Source organism: Ursus arctos, chromosome X, assembly GCF_023065955.2.
Source record: "Ursus arctos isolate Adak ecotype North America chromosome X, UrsArc2.0, whole genome shotgun sequence".
Classification (NCBI taxonomy): domain Eukaryota; kingdom Metazoa; phylum Chordata; class Mammalia; order Carnivora; family Ursidae; genus Ursus; species Ursus arctos.
Genome location: NC_079873.1, coordinates 46,894,351 through 46,907,299, shown reverse-complemented (window position 1 = coordinate 46,907,299; position 12,949 = coordinate 46,894,351). Strand labels below are relative to the sequence as shown.

General features: G+C 40.2%; 1 long non-coding RNA gene across 1 annotated transcript; it reads right to left on the bottom strand.

Annotated features, from left to right (window-relative positions):
- Window positions 1-530: 530 nt before the first annotated feature.
- LOC130543656 (uncharacterized) lies at window positions 531-7,404 on the bottom strand. The gene is made up of 2 exons (XR_008959155.1): window positions 6,916-7,404; window positions 531-4,876 (listed from the first exon to the last, which is right to left on the bottom strand). It is a non-coding gene; the product is annotated as an uncharacterized LOC130543656 (long non-coding RNA).
- Window positions 7,405-12,949: the final 5,545 nt, after the last annotated feature.

Here is a 12,949-nt window from a genome sequence, read left to right as displayed (position 1 = left end):
CAAAATACTGGCCATCTCAGCATCAGGTGACACTAGCTATATAATAACATTCTTTGAGTCCTAGCTGTTTCCATGAGACACTATGGAGGAAGAATATTGACTCTGCTGCTTCTCCAGCAGCTGCTATTGTCCTACTTACATTATCATCACAGGCAGAGTTCTCTAACCTTACCCCTTCCTTAACCCTAATTCATCCTCCTCTATCCCACATTATGTTGATGTTCATTACCTGCCTTTGGCTATATGGTTCTTCCCGCTTAGAATACCCTTTCTCATCCACTCAGGCAACCCAAACCCTACCTAAACTTCAAGGTCAGCTAGGCTCCACAGAGAAGATAATACTTGATTTGGGTATCATGATATGCATAGCTTACCAAAAAGAGAAGAATGGAGTAGAAGGAAAGGTGGAGGTGGGGTAGTTCATATTGTAAGAGGGAGAAGGACATTTCTGGAAATTCTAATAGCATAAATGAAGCATGGTGCTTGTGAAAGACCATGTTTGTTTGTTTTTTCTGTTCAGAAGTTGGTTGTTTTTTTTTTATAATGTTTTTTTATTATGTTAGTCACCATACAGTACATCCCTGTTTTTTTTTTTTTAAGATTTCATGTATTTATTTGACAGAGATAGAGACAGCCAGCAAGAGAGGGAACACAAGCAGGGGGAGTGGGAGAGGAAGAAGCAGGCTCATAGCGGAGGAGCCTGATGTGGGGCTCGATCCCATAACGCCAGGATCACGCCCTGAGCCAAAGGCAGACGCTTAATCGCTGTGCCACCCAGGCGCCCCCACATCCCTGGTTTCTGATGTAAAGTTCGATGATTCATCAGTTGCGTATAATACCCAGTGCACCATGGAATACGTGCCCTCCTTACTACCCATCACCAGTCTATCCCATTCCCCCACCCCCTCCCCTCATGTTTTGCTCAAGTAGTAGCAGTTTGTTTAATGTGGCTCCTGTGATGAGGAAAAGTCATAGGCAATAAACATGAAAGGTGGTTGATGACAAACTGAAGCATCTTACTAAAAGGCAGGGATTTAATCCTATAAATGATGGGGAATCTTTGAAGGATTCTGAACATAGGACTGGCAAGATAAAAACATGTATTTTAGAAACATCTTAATATAGAGACTAGAGTCCTTATTAGTTTGCTAGAAATGCCACAACAAAGTACTAAAAAGTGGGTAGCTTAAACAGAAATTTGTTGTCACAGTTCTGGAGGCTAAAGGTCTAAAACCAAGGGGTCAACAGGGTTAATTTCTTCTGAGGGCTGTGATGGAAGAATCTGTTCTAGGCCTCTCTCCTTGACCTGCAGATGGCTTTCTCCCTATACTTCATATCATCTTCCTTCTACTGTGAGTCTGTCTTTGTGTGCAAATTTCCCCTTTTTATAAGGACACCAGTCATACTGGATTAGGGCCTGTCCTAATGACCTTATTTTAACTTGATTACCTCTGTAAATACTCTTTCCCCAAATAGGGTCTCATTCTGTGGTATTAGGAATTAAAACTGAAAAATATTTTGAGGGACATAATTTCATCTTTAACAAAAGCCATAGAGATTAGAGGCAATAAAATGACAGTAAAAGAGCTATTTTAATGGGCCAGATCAGATATATTGAAAAATTAAGCAAAGACATGACAAGGTGGGGTAGGAAACATACAAAGATTCAAGAAGCAGAATCTGGAAGGTGAAGAGAAGAAAGAGTAATAGATGACTCTAGACTTCATCGTTTGGTTGACTATGTGACTGACAGGGATAGAAATAGGAGTGAAGGGTTTGATGATGAATTCAGTTTTAGACATATTAAGTATGAGGTGTCAAGATGTCCACTTAACAGATAAATGGGTAGGTCCAGGCTCAGGAAAAACATTCAGCTTGGAGATGCAATTTGTCATACAGGCCATCATCAGCATATAAATGACAGTTGAAACTCTTCAGTGGATGAGATAACTCACACACACACACAAAAAGGTTATAGAATGGCTAGAGAAGAAAATGAAAACAACAGTCAGAGAGGTAGGTAGAAATCCAAGATACAGTATTGTCATGGAAGACAAGGAAGGGAAGGTTTTAAAGAAGGATGGAATGCACAGGGATGCCTGGGTGGCTCAGTTATTAAGCGTCTGCCTTTGGCTCAGGTCTTGATCCCACGGTCCTGGGATTAAGTCCTGCATAGGGCTCCCTGCTCAATGGGGAGTCTGCTTCTCCCTCTGCCCCGCCCCCCTGCTCCTGCTCTCTCTCTCTCTCTCTCTCTCTCTCATGCTCTCTCTCAGATAAATAAAATCTTAAAAAAAGAGGAATGCACAACTGCTTCAAATGTACTAGAGTCAGCTATGTTGAAAATCTAAAAAGAGAAAGCAATGGACATGACATTTAGGAGAACTTCAGGTAAATTTGGCAAGGGCAATTTCAGTAATGATTTAAATAGAAACTGAAAAAAAATGGAGTGGTAATTTGAGTGAGTGTTGTTAAAGAAAGATTGATTTAGACCAGGGAAAGAATGTGTTTGCAAGCTGAAGATCAGGCAGTATAGCATAATAGTCAAAGCATAGACTTTGTAGAACTTGGGTTCAAATTTCAGCTCTGCCGCTTGCTAGATGTGTAAACTTGGGCAAGTTGCTTGATTTTATGTGCCCCAATTTCCCTAACCAAAAAATGGGGAAAATAATACTACTTACTTCATAAAGTTGTTATGAGATTTGTATGAATTGATACACATAAAGTGTTGAATAGAGGGCTTGGCACAGAGTAGATCTTCAATAAATACGTGGGTATAGTTGGATGGGTGGGAGAACCAAAGAAGAAAAATAAGTCAAGGAAGACAGGAGAGAAGGAAACTGATGGAACAACTTCTCAGAAGGTATAGAAGAGAATGGATCCTCCTCCACTTACTAGCTGTGTGACCTTGAGTAAGACACTTTACTTTTCATTAGTTTTTTAGGGCCTTAGTTTCCTCATCTGTAAAATGGAAATAATACAAGGCATACAAGATTATTATGAAAATTAAATGAAATGATACATGAAACACATTTCCCTACTGGGAAGGACTTGGGATGGATAGTGAATAACCCAGAAGAACTCATGTGTGCCAGCAAGACTGAAGGCTTAGAAAAGCTTCCAGGTCAATAATTTCACCATTTCGTGATAGAATAAAATAGTACTACAAAAACTTACGATGTTTTCATTAAAAGTTTAACCATTATTCTAGTGCTAATAAATTTATTGTGATTTTTAATTAAAGTACATGGAAAAGACTTTAAGTATTTAAGTAGTTTCAAATGTGTTTGAAACTGTTTTCAGATACTTATGTTATAAAACAATGGTTAGTATGAAATTAAATACTATTAGCTGACATGAATTCAGCCATAAACTTTCTAAAGTTTTTTTAAAGGAGGATTATATCCAAAGCATTAAAACATAAATAATCTAGTGTTAAGATGAACAATTGAAGATTCATCCTCCTTACTAGAGTAGAATTTTAAATAATATAACTGTTGATTATTTATTTTCTTTAAAAATGGCTTCCTAAGGGTGCCAGGGTGGCTCAGTTGGTTAAGCAGCTGCCTTCGGCTCAGGTCATGATTTCAGGGTCCTGAGATAGAGCCCCACATTGGGCTCCCTGCTCAGTGGGGAGTCCTCTTCTCCCTCTTCCTCTCCCTCTCCTTCTGCTGCTCCCCTTGCTTATGCTCTCTCACTCGTGTGCTCTCTCTCTCTCTCTCAAATAAACAAATAAAATCTTTTTAAAAAATGGCTTCCTAACTCACTCAGAATAAAACCCAAAGTCTTTACAAGGTCTTATAAAATCCGACCTTCTCTGTCTTTCTGTCTCTTTGATCTCATGTCCTACCACTCTCGTTTCTACTCCAGTGACATGGGCCTTCTTGCTGTTTCTTGAACACAGCAAGGCTTTGCAAATTCTATTTCCTCTGTCTAGAACACTCTTTGCTCAGGTATTCTCATGGCTGGTTCTCTTACTTCAGTCAGATATATTCATAAATATCACCATGTCAAAGAAGCTTTCCTTGAATGCTCTATATCAAAGAGCTCTGCTCAACCCCAAGTGCTTTATATCCTTTCTCCTACCATATCCCAGAGCAACAAACAACTTTATTGTCTTTCTCCTTCATCAACACACCCTCATTATAATATAATCTCCAAGAGTGTAGGGGCTTTGTTTTGTTTACTGCTATATATCCCCAGAGTTTTGTGCACTGATGGCACTGAGTAAATTCTCAGTATTTGTTGAATTAACTAATTAATGAATATCATAACATAATGTATTTTTGTGTTGATATCTTTGTCTATCATAGCTCCCTACCCTTGGAGGCTGCACAACAACTAGGAAGGAACTCAGACCAAAGTAAATGTAGAGGAAAGGTATTCTAGTCTAGCCTAGCCCCCAGATCTATGCATTTATTCCAGAAGAGGAATTGGAAGTCGAACCTACTGTTGGTAAAACACAGAGAAAAGAGTGTAGGTATAGTGTCCTCTTTGCAATTATCTTTCATAAAACTCTTTTGCCAGGATGCCTGGGTGGCTCAGTTGGTTAAGCGTCTGCCTTCAGCTCAGGTCATGTTCCCAGGGTCCTGGGATCGAGTCCAGCATCAGGCTCCTTGCTCAGTGGGGAGCCTGCTTCTTCCTCTGCCTGCTGCTCCGCCTGCTTTGTGCTCTCTCTGATAAATAAAATCTTTAAAAAATAAATAAATAAAACTCTTTTGCCTCCACATAGACAGAAATTCTCCACAATCCCAAAAAGCAGAACAAATGACACCAAACAATTTAAATTGCTCTGAGGAAGACACTTGAAGCCCTTGGAGAAAGATTTCTATTGCTTGCCTGTAGTACTTGCTGGTGGGTTCACAAAACTTTCATTGTCCTAGGAAGAGAATAGCCATAGTTCAGCAATGATCTTTTATTACAGCTAAGAACTGCCTAGTTCCCACATCCTGCAACTAGAAACAACCAAAGAAAAACAAACCAATATTAACAAAAAGTGACAATCAAATGTTAGAAATGGAAGCACAGCAGTTCTTAACATATTTCATGCATACCAAATGCAGGAAGCTGGCTATGGAACCAACACATAGTTCTGTCTCTACCTTCCATGCTAGGGTGTGGATAGCAGAGTTCAGTGGGTATGACATGTACAAGTGGCTCTTGGCCCTGGGACAAGACTGTATTCCCACTGATGAAAGTTACTAGGAGAGTTCCAGCTGAATTCATGTTTCCTGTGTTTTAAGTAACCCATAGGCCAGGGACTTTATGGAGAAAGAAAGCTAAGTGAAGTTCTCTTCTTTATCTGAATCCGGTGGACTCAATAATACTAGCCATTCAGAATAAGGTCGTTTTGAGGTTTGGAAAACCAATTGAGGAAAGAGGGCATGGAAGAAGGTACTTGAGCTAAATGTTGCCTGGAAACCTAGAATTGACCCATGTTCTTGATAGGAATTAGCACCAAGGATGCAATGAAACCTAGTACATTAAAGAAGAGAGGGGTTCTGTGCCTTGCATTTAATGCCAGAGACAGCTGAACTGGTAAACTGCAGAGCACTGGGAGCCATGGCATTCCACTGACCAAGCAGAAACTTTCAGAATGAAATACGAGCCCTAAAACCTCAAACAACATGTTTTTATCTCTTTAACCTATGGGATATCATCAGGCTCCATCCAGTCCTGCTACTCTCCGTAAGCAGAAATCGTGAGAGAGACAAACATGGAAGAGATGTCACTGGTCTGTATGAGGCTTTCTAACAAATCGCCACACAAGTTATTCTATTTCACAGCAGAAGGGAGCTGGTGAAGCCCTCCTCCCCAACACAATCTTCCTGACTGGACATGAACATGGTAATGACAGATCACCCAAGGTGGCCTTAATTTCCCTATTAAAGCATCCAGCCCCTCTCTCTTTGCATACTATTTTGACTTGAGCTCCTATCTTTTCCAGCTGGATCTCCCAGTTACTTGGCTTGGACATACTGGTGTCTGTTACTAAAGGAAAGACAATAAACGTGACCCATTGGATCTTTAACATGACTGATACTTGGTAAATGTTGGAATCAAATTCAACATTAATTTCTATAACCTAGGAAGAAAGCTTGACCACCAATCTGTTAAGAAAGGAGTCACTGACGCCATTCTACATGGCCTTGACATATTATAGACACCACTCAGCAGCAGGAACAGCCACAGGCAATAAATCTGGCATTGAATAAATATTTGTAGAAAGAATAAATTTTTTCAAGCCATCTACACAGCCATGTCACCTCTCAGGAAACAGAGTATTTGCCCCTTCAGCTAAAACTGCAGAGTCAGTTGACTCTGCAGTTAACTAATGTGCAACTTGGCAACATTGCCCAAGGTGCACCTCCTGAGAATAAACTGGACAGTAGAACCACCTTAGGAGGCTGGTGTGAGAAAGAAAAAGCTGTCCTCCCCACACAAATTCCCCCAACACATGTAGTGTCATACTAAGGTGAGTCAATTCATCCTTCTCCAAATTGAATTTCCAGTAGAGATTTCCCTTAGTTGAACTGCTGCACTGTCCCTTTAAGAAGCCAGGCAAGATGGAGCCGTCCCAGCTCAAAGCTAGAGGGTTTAAGCAACCTGATAGGGATGCTGGAGAGTGACACAAAGAAAGAATGCCTGGAGGGGGTAAGTCGAGGCTCTAATGACAGGAGGGGAAATCAGGGCTTTATCCATACAACCGTCAAACTGTGAGCGCCTATCCCGTGGGTGGCAGTTCCCCTAGGCTCTAAAGCACCACCCCTCCTCCCCTCCCTCCCCTTACCCCATCCCACTCTGCTCCACCCTCTGGATCCTCCTGTAAAATGGCTCCTTCGCAGCACAGGGAGAGACCCCAGTGAGGGTGGCAAAAGGAAGGCGAGGGGGTGGGCAGGCAAAATAAAAGCGACTTACTTTCGGATTCTGCACCTCCGAAGGCATCCTCTGCTCCCAACCCTGGGCCAAGGCCGACCGGGCAGGGCCGGGGTTCAGCTGGTGTACTCGGGGTCCTCACTCCCCGGTACCACAAACCTAGTTCAGTGGAGAGCTGGGGGGAATGGGCACCGACTAGGGCCGGTGTTTACTCGATTTTAATTAGCTCAAAAGGAGACAGAAGTGTTCGAGAGAGTTGACCGGGGATAGGAGTGGAGGTGAGCTCTAAAATCCTCCTTTTCGTTTCTTTTTTTGGCTAGGTTCCCTCCCGGCATTAGCAACATCAGGGGCAATGGTTTTCTTTTTTCTTCCTTTTGGTTTCTCCCAGCTGCCTGACCCAGACCCCACCCAGCGGCTCCACCCCATTCACCGCTACACATTCTGTCAATCATCAGCCCCTTTAAAGCTGCGTCACACAACTTGGGTTTTTGTCTCTATTTGGCGGACACACAGAATCACAGGGCTTCTTGCCTTTACAACAATACCTCTGACCTTTCTACTGAGTTTAGGAAGCTGAGGTGGCGGCTTCCCCTCCCCCTCTGCCCCAAGCTTGCACAATGGGCTCCACCCAAACTCCTTCTGGGCTGGCCAGGCCACTGCCATAGGCTACCCCATCTCTTTTCTTTACTTTATTTGTGGTAAAAAGTGGTTCCTTAGGCTGCCAAATCCCCAAGAAAGTTATTGCGGCGCTCTCATTGCTTCCGCCCACTCCCATACAGTTTCTGGACTGAAGTCCCTACAGCAGATCTGCTGTCCCTTGGCCTCTCCCTTCTGCCTGTCCCAGTGTACTCAGCCTTTTCTATCTCTCATCTGTGTAAGTCTCCAGGTTTCTCATGAGAATAAGAGGGTGGGGGGAAAGGTGTTTCATACCTCTAGCTCACACAAAGCAGTAGTACCACACTGCTGCCTCACTCCAACTAAGCAGCTCAAAATCAGAGGGCCCTGAAATCCCATCCACAAGTATTATTGGAACTCCAGAATGACCTATCAGAAATCATATTTAAAGTCATTCTCCATTCTAGTTAATGGCAATACCTGGTTGCTCGGGCCAAAAATCTTGGAGCCATCCTTCACTCCTCTTTTTCTCTTCTACTTCACATTCAGTTATTCAAGAAACCCTGTTGGCTCTGTCTTAAAAATGTGTCCAGAATCTGACCACTTCTCACGATTTCCACTACTACACCCACCAACCCATCACTAACTCTAGATCCAGCTCCTGCCTACCTCTTTGACTTGATTTGTTGAAACTCATTCACTCTCCTCTACCCATACTGATCTCCTTTTTATTCCAGTATTTGAATATCTGTCTGAACTAAGGGACTTCACACTTTTTTTTCGTCCTATCTAGTTCTATCCATGGTGGGCTCCAATGTCCTCTAGACCTCGGGGAAGCTTTCCCTGACCACCCAGATTAAAGTAATTCTCATAGCCAGGCACTGTCTGTTACCTTATCTCATTTTATTTTTATTATAGTACTGATTACAATCTAAAACAATCTTATATTGTTTCTGTGATGACCCTTCCACTAATGTATAAACACATTAAGAGCAGGGACTTCTATTTTGATCTCTGGTGTATTCTCAGCATACTGAACAGTGGTTGACATATGGTAGGGGCTCAATATTTGTTGAAAAAAATGATTGAAGGCAATATCTTCTGGAATCCGGGTGTTACCTCTTTTTAAACAACAAACACCTGAAATTAATAAAACACTGTGTTAATTATACTTTGATTTAAAAAAAAGAATAACACAGACAAAAAATACAAAAAGAACAAACCAACCAAAAAAGAAGGCAGCAAAAGGGAGACGCAACTGTTATGAACCACCTTAGATGGTTGCTCTCCCTTAGAATATCCATCTGGATACCTTGCCTCAGGTCTGAGTTTCCAATGGTAGTTGGAGCAGTGACTTACTGGCAGTGTGCTTTTAGGTTGGCTTCTAGGATTTAGAGTTGATTGCTGATGGTTGACTCAAGTGTTCTTAGTTCTGTCAAGTCAGTGCTAGTGTGCATAGTTCTTGAGGGCCTGGTTCACCTGAATTAACAGAATCTTTGCCTGTAGATGTGTTTCTTTCTTTGAAGTCAGATTATTTATATATGCTCTCTCATGCCCCCAAAGATGCATGAATTCATTTGATTCCCACAACATCAGTATGAAGTAGGCATTATTATTCTCCTTATTTAATAGGTAAGAAAACAAAAGCCCAGGGAGTAGAGTGACTTGCCAAAAATCAAATGGTTTTTGATACTATGAAATGGTAAAACCGGGATTTGAGCCCAAGTAGTATAGCTCCAGATATACACATTTACCCACTACACTGTATTTCCTAAACTGACCTTATAGTCAGTCATGATATTGGGAAGAACAGACAACCCAATTTGCCAGATGTTAGCTGGTTAAAGACAAAGAGAAGCAGCTGAAATTAGGGATATTTGTTACGTAAAGGAAGAAGGATGGGTTGAGTAATTCTGTAAGCTGTGATCTTGACACAAGGTCATAGGGGGCAGCCAGTTTCCTTTCCCAGTGGAAGGACCTAGGGCTCTTAAGCCTCAAGAAGAGAAAGCTCAGAAGGAAAAGATTTCTGTCTTTGAGTCCTGTCTTAAAGTGTCATTAGCATTTCCCTGATTACTCATCCATCATGTGTATGGGTTACAATCTCTGCTATCTGCCTATAGAAGCTCTTCAGCTTGGCCCAATTTTCTGGACTTCTCGCCATGGATGACAGATACCTTCTTCTAGGTTCCTGCCTATATCTGACATGATATCATGAGAGGTTTGAAAGATACCATGGTTATGGTATCAGTACAGTACTAAGCATTGCAGAACATAGGCAAAGAAATGGGCTACAGGATTAAAGGTCAGAAGTTTCTTGTATACCACTTATTTGCTGTTTGACTACATAAAAGACTGCTTGCAACAGCCTCATATTACGCATTGTACAATGAGAAGATTGAATTAATAGTGGCCAACGGCTCCTTCTATTTCAGAAATTCTCTGTCAGTTCCCTTTGGTTACTTCACTGATGGCAGAAAGTTCTTATGACAGGAAAAGGCTTGTAATATCAATCTTCTGGGGCAAGTGAACACATTCTCTTAATCTCATTCCTCTTGATATTAGACTTTAGTAGGTACTACATGGAATGGAGTGGGTGTCCAATCAACAAGGATTTACCTTCTTTAGAACTGGTTTAAAACCATAGGTTGTGCTGTAATGGCTATGTTTGGTGTCTGTGATATATAAACCTTCCCTATTGGCCATAAGAACTTATTCAAGGGAAGAACCCTGACCCAACTGGGACAATCAGTTTCTCTTTCCAGGAAACATGACGTTTTTAATTGAAACGGACATTGGGGAGGGTATGTGTTGTGGTGGGACTGATGAATCACACACCTGAACCCTTGAAACAAATACTACGTGTTAAAATAAATAAATAAATAAATAAATAAATAAATAAATAAATAAAATTTTGGTTTCGGAGTAAAGAAAGAAAGAAAGAGAAAGAAAGAAACAGACATAGGGGTTACTGGGGGAAAGTCACATTAAAACTGGAGAGAAGATCCATAAATTCATACTGCTTTTCTGCCCAGAGCTGACCTAGTTCCTGACATTTCTGATTCAATTCTTCCCTTGACTCTGTGACATGTCCCACTATTCAGTAAGTTACCTATTCCCCTAAATTTATTTTATTTTTTAATAAAATGTTTTTATTGAGATGTAATTAACATATAACATTGTTGAAGTTTGAAATGTACAACATGTTGCTTTGATACATTCTTATTGCAATATTATTACCACCAAGGTGTTAGGTAACACCTTTATTGCATCATATAATTATCTTTTTTGTGGTAGGAACGAGTAATATTTAATCTCTTAGCAACTTAGAAGTTGGTTTTTTTTTAATTTAAATTCAAGTTACTTAACATATACCATAGAATTGGTTTCATCTGGATGCTTAGCTGACTGCACCAGCCAAGTGTCCCTTCACTTAAGTCTTTAATCCATTTTGAGTTAATTTTTGTAAGTGGTATAATATGGGACCAATTTCATTCTTCTGCATGTGAATATCCAGTTCCCAGCAACACTAATTGAAGAGATTATCTTTCCCTACTGTTTGTTCCTTGTGCCATGTCAAAGATTAATTTTGGGTTTATTTCTGTGCACTCTATTTTGTTTCCTTAGTCTATGTGTTTTTTGTGCCAGTACTATACTTTTCTTTTATTTGATTACCTTTATAATAAGTTTGAACTCAAGAATGTAATACTTCCAGCTCTGTTCTTGCTCAAAATTGTTTTGACTATTCATGATTTGTGGGGGTTGCAGATGAATTTTAGGATTGTTTTTTCTATTTTTATGTAAAATGCCATTGGAATTTTTATAGGAATTGCGTTGAATCTATAAATTGCTTTGGGTGGTATGGGAATTTGACCAACATTAATTCTCCAATCCAAGAACACAGAATATCTTTCCATTTATTTGTGTCTTCACCAATTCTTTCATTGATGTCTTAAAGTTTTTAGTATACATGCCTTTTACCTCCTTTATTAAAATTATTCTTAAATATTTTATTGTTTTGATGCTATTGTACTGGGATTGCTTTCTTAATTTCTCTTTCAGATAGTTTGTTGTAGTTTGTAGAAAGAAGCACAACTGGTTTTTGCATGTTGATTTTGTATTATTCAGCTTTACTGAATTCATTTAACAGTTCCAACAGTTTGCTATTTTTGTTGTTTGGTGGAGTCTTTAGGATTTTTTCTATATAATGTTATACCATCTGCAAGAAAGAACAATTTAAGTTCTTTCTTTCTGATTTGTATGCTTTTATTTTTTTAATTTTTTAAATATTTGCAGTGCCAGTTTTTTTTAATGTTTATTTATTATATTATGTTAGTCACCATACAGTACATCCCTGGTTTCTGATGTTAAGTTCGATGATCCATTAGTTGCGTATAACACCCAGTGCACCATGCAATACGTGCCCTCCTTACTACCCATCACCAGACTATCCTATTCCCCTACCCCCCTCCCCTCTGAAGCCCACAGTTGGTTTCTCAGAGTCCATAGTCTCTCATGCTTCATTCCACCTTCTGATTACCCCCCCTTTCTTTATCCCTTTCTTCCCTACTGATCTTCCTAGTTCTTATGTTCCATAGATGAGAGAAATCATATGATAATTGTCTTTCTCTGCTTGACTTATTTCACTTAGCATTATCTCCTCCAGTACCGTCCATGTTGCAGCAAATGTTGACAACTCGTTCTTTCTAATAGCTGAGTAATATTCCATTGTATATATGGACCATAACTTCTTAATCCAGTCATCTGTTGAAGGGCATCTCGGTTCCTTCCATGATTCAGCTATTGTGGACAATGCTGCTATGAACATTGGGGTGCATATGGCATTTCTCTTCACTCCATCTGTATCTTTGGGGTAAATACCCAGCAGTGCAATGGCTGGGTCATAGGGTAGCTCAATTTTTAACATTTTAAGGGACCTCCACACTGTTTTCCAGAGGGGGCTGTACCAACTTGCATTCCCACCAACAATGTAGGAGGGATCCCCTTTCTACACATCCTCTCCAGCAATTGTTGTTTCTTGCCTTGTCAATTTTTGACACTCTAACTGGCATAAGGTGGTATCTTAGTGTGGTTTTGATTTGAATTTCCCTGATGGCTAATGATTTTGAACATTTTTTCATGTGTCTGTTAGGCATTTGTATGTCATCATTAGAAAAGTGTCTATTCACATCAGCTGCCCATTTTATGATTTGTTTATTTGTTTCTCGTGTATTGAGTTTGAGAAGTTCTTTGTAGACCTTGGATACCAGTCTCTTATCTGTAGCATCATTTGCAAATACATTCTCCCATTCCGAGGGCTGCCTCTTAGTTTTTTTGACTATTTCCTTTGCCGTGCAGAAGCTTTTTATCTTGATGAAGTCCCACAATTTCATTTTATCTTTTTTTTCTCTTGCCTTTGGAGATGTGTCATGAAAAAGGTTGCTTTAGCCGATGTTGTAGAGGT